We start from the raw sequence: 4295 nt of genomic DNA, 5'->3' as shown, positions 1-4295 counted from the left end.
AGGCACGAGTGTGTCATAGCGTCCGATGTCGACGCGCGATCGCATGTCAAACGAAACTACTACGCATCCAAAAAACAGATTCGAAACCGAAATTCGCGTCATCCTTTATTGCATGAATGCGTATATCGTGATTTACATAAGTCACGGACTTAGCGATCGCTTTCTGTAAACTTAATATTAACGTACCACCTTCATAAAGCCATCAGGTATGCGTTTTTAGGTGACAAAGCATAAGGTGACCTGCACGTGTTCTCAGCTCTTTCAATAGTAATTGCGCTGGCCACATTGACCAGTAGCAACAGGGCGGCGCCCTAGAGGTTCCCACTTTTCCGGCCCAGCTTTTCCTCTAGAGTTGTTCTACTAACTCTATGGTTCAGCCGTTCAGCCAATGGTTCAGCCAGTTCAGCAGTAACCCTGACCTACCACATATAATATTTATGACCAGAATATGTGTAACTTAATTTATGAAAGAAAGAAAATTGAGTTCAAGACATGATGTTCATCATCATTCATGACATATATACGTCTTATACACAAAGTTTCATATTAGTATAACAGCTATGCTTTTGGTGATTAAATGCAGCTAAGACAATTTTGGGTGCCAAAAACAAGTTATAGACGTCGACTTTTGGACAATGTTCATCCTAATTCACGTCTCACAGGTTACGCCCTCTGAATAAAGAATACAAGTCTCAAAGGCTACTGTTTAGCTGGTTGCGTGCGGCGGTGGCAATTTTAGATAAACGAAACATGTCATATAAGTCATGTTTTGGTGCAAAACCCCAAGTCTACGATGTGTTTCTGGTTTTCACCAGCATTAGGATAGCCTGTAAGGCGAGCATTTTAAATACAGAGGGCATCGCCCTGGCAATGCTAGCAATGCCCCAACCACTGGCGTATGACTCCCGCAGGCAGCCACGTACTCTAGGGCGTGGATCTGTACAAAGGAGGTTGAAAACTTCTTAATTTATTTTTTTAAACCTCCTTGATTTGGTCATCACCTATTGCTTTTAGCGCATGCTCAGCCAAAACACAGCCTTCGAGAGTGGTTTTTGATACTCGCAGGGAGTCGTCTCTTGGGCCTGGATATTTCGCTTAAAATCTTAGAAACAAGAATTTGCGTTTACGGTTTCTTTTTTCTTGATCAAGTTTCACAGAAATATCGCATTTTATGGTACACTTAGTTCAATATAATACTTATAACACTGTTACTTACTTGGTATGTCAAGACAAATGTATGAATTTGCCTTTGTCGGCGCCCATCGCTGCAGGTGATAGTATTCCCTGCAATATGAGAAAGCCTGGCTTTCTTGATTGGTTTCCATTGATCCTTCGAGTGACGCCGACAGGGACGCAGACAAAAGCAACTTCGCATTTCTTTACTAAAAACCAGGCAAGTAACTGTGCCATATGTTACATTGAACCATCTGGATCATAAAATACAATATTTCCGCGATATTTTAGCAAGAACAGAGCAGCTGCGAGCGCAAAACAAAATAAAAAAAATGACGGCGCGCATCAAAGAGTACACGGCGGCATTCCAATATCCCCTGAAAGTGAGTGATAGTTTCGATTTCAAGGAACATGCGCGTTCCAAGCAGTTGCTAGACATCTTAACTTTTTTTATTTATATTTTTGTGAATTTTAAATCAACGAAGCGCGGGAAGTGGTCGTCTTCGTGCGTCCGTCGAGCTTAACTCAGCTCACCCTTGCCACTCGCTCAGCGATATCACAAGTCGGATCGGGCTTGGTCACCTGCATCGGTTGTCGTCCCAAGTATGAAGATGGTAACGATAAGACAGCGAAGCTTGTTCTGGCGTGCAACGAATGGAAGACGCAGGAAAACTGGGTCAACCAAGCATCAGACGAAGATGGCTAAATCGGGGCATCACATGTGTTGCGTGGCCTTGTGGTGTTCTAACATCAGGAATCACAGTTATGCGAAGTTTTTCAGATTTCCTAATGACAGCAGGTAAGCACAACTATTTTATTTTCTGAGCAGGTATTCATTTTGCATGAGTAAACTAGTTCTATGCAAGCCTGAGTGGACTGACATAGGAGCAGTGTCTCTTCACCCATTCGTCATGACGGCAGCCCATCTGCTGTCGGTGAAATACTTGTACTGAAGGCATTGTGTTTGTTTGGCTCTACATTTTGTGCACTCTTTGCCGACACATACAGCCAAGGCTAAAGTAAAGAAAAAATACACAGCCGTGATGTTTTATCAAATTTCAAGAACAATGACGGCAAAAGGATGCACGCGCGTAATTTTTTTGTTGCGTTTTGAGGCGCCACTACTAAGGTACCGTACTGAAGAAGGTTCAAGGCATTTTATCTTAATTTTGGAGCGTCGACGGTACCATACGCTCAGTTACCTTGCTTTAGGCTAAGCTTCGGCGTGTTCAAGTTTTTGAGCACCTGTATCTAGACGAGGCGCAACGTTATTTGTTCTGTCAGTAAAATGTATTTAATACTACCAGTAATACAAGTATAGACTATTTATTGGTAATTAAGTATGAACTGGTAGTCTTCCTTGCGATGGAGAGTACTATATTAAGTTTTTTTTTTATGAATGTTTGGTTCCTTTCGTATTTGATGCGTCAAAATAGTGGCCTGCCAGCACTCGCTGTGCTTTTCGGTATATATGAGCATGACGCAAAGTATGACGACAGACAGATTATATGCGCTTGTAAGCGCTATAGAAATATGCGCCCTCATTCGGCATGTAGTTCAAATAACGAGATCAATAATTATAGGCTGCTTCCTGTTCATGCATATACATGTATCCAGTTTAAAATTCTGTGAGTCCTTCCTTCTCATGCTGTCAACGAAATACGCGTACTGAACTCTACCTACTTTCTGTAAGCCACAAAATGTGTCGCCGTCGTGACATATACATGATAGTGAGTTTCCGAGTGACCAACCCGTGACGGTTAATTTTCGCGTGGATTTGGATCTTCTGGTATCTATGTTCGCTCATTATGCACAAATTTCAGTTGCGAATGAAAATTGCTTCTGCAGATTGACACTTTCGCACTGCGTGGAGGTCAGTCTTATTGCAGTACGGAATGTGTGAATAAAAAGAAAGTTCAACTGTTACTTATGTTGAGTTTTGGCTGTCTGAGAATTTAGTTCATCGACTTCCCAACAAAGGAACAAAATGAACGATTGATGGTGCCAAGAAGTTTTCTTCAGTTATTTTCTTTATACTTCCCCCCGCTATATATGTGGACTAGTTGAACTGTAGCCCTGAACTTAACCACAAGTTAGGAATTTCAGAGCAACTACTTTCACGAAATGACGAAATGTAATTTATTACCTGCGAATATTGGTAGGTAATAGTTTGCTATATATAAATATTTTTCATTGTAGTTGCTTGACACTGGTGTGTAGGAGCGCTGTCACCGTGCTTTAGAGAATGAATAGACGCTTCCAAGGTAAACGCGACAGAAAAAAAAAAGCGCGTCGTAAACACGGCACACGTACTTCAGCGGGTTGTGCTCCGCGATTTGGCCCATGTCGCCGTGCGGCCAGCGGACCTGCAAGAGAGCATACAAAGTAGAAAAAGAGGGCTTCGCGGCAAGCCCTGAGTGTCCCAAGGGAGGTAGGTATAGGGAGTTTCCGCCCCCTGATTCCGCAATGAGCGATTTGGCCCGATTTTCTGGTAATCATAGGCGCTGACTGCAGTAAACTGGTCGTATATTGTCCTCCAGTGCCACATATTTGCACGCATTGAGCAGAACATTTCTATTTAATTGAAGAAAGCGCGAGCTGTCATTAAGGGGGGGGGGGGATAGCACTCAGCCACACAGCATTTTTTTTGGCACTTTCGTTGGGCTTTTTGTGTATGTTTTGCTTGCATTTCGCCCACTCTGTCAATATTGTTGGCACGTTAATTAATACCGCACTCTCGCGAATCTTGCAGTGGTTTACGAAGTATGTACTAGCTCCTGGACAACAAAAGTAAATAAGCAAGCCATGAGACAAAGGTTTAATTATATGAGGAGTTCAAATGGGTTGTTACCACAACGAAGAGCGAAAGGAAATTGTAACAGCCGCCTTTCATCTCAGTGTCATGACGTCCTGCGTCTAGAGAGTACCGTATCGCACATGATCTTCATATAAAACACTAGCTTTTGTTTTGAAGCAGCGAATCAAAGCCCAATTAACCACGACTTAATTGGGAGGCAAAATTAATTTATCGTTGTGGCTTCAGAATTACCACATAATAAAAGAACACCTCTGATCGCGTAACCTATAAGTGACAGCCATGCAATTATTGCAATTATCATAAT

This window comes from Dermacentor albipictus, chromosome 3, assembly GCF_038994185.2.
Source record: "Dermacentor albipictus isolate Rhodes 1998 colony chromosome 3, USDA_Dalb.pri_finalv2, whole genome shotgun sequence".
Taxonomy (NCBI): Eukaryota; Metazoa; Arthropoda; class Arachnida; order Ixodida; family Ixodidae; genus Dermacentor; species Dermacentor albipictus.
This window is presented reverse-complemented; position numbering follows the sequence as displayed.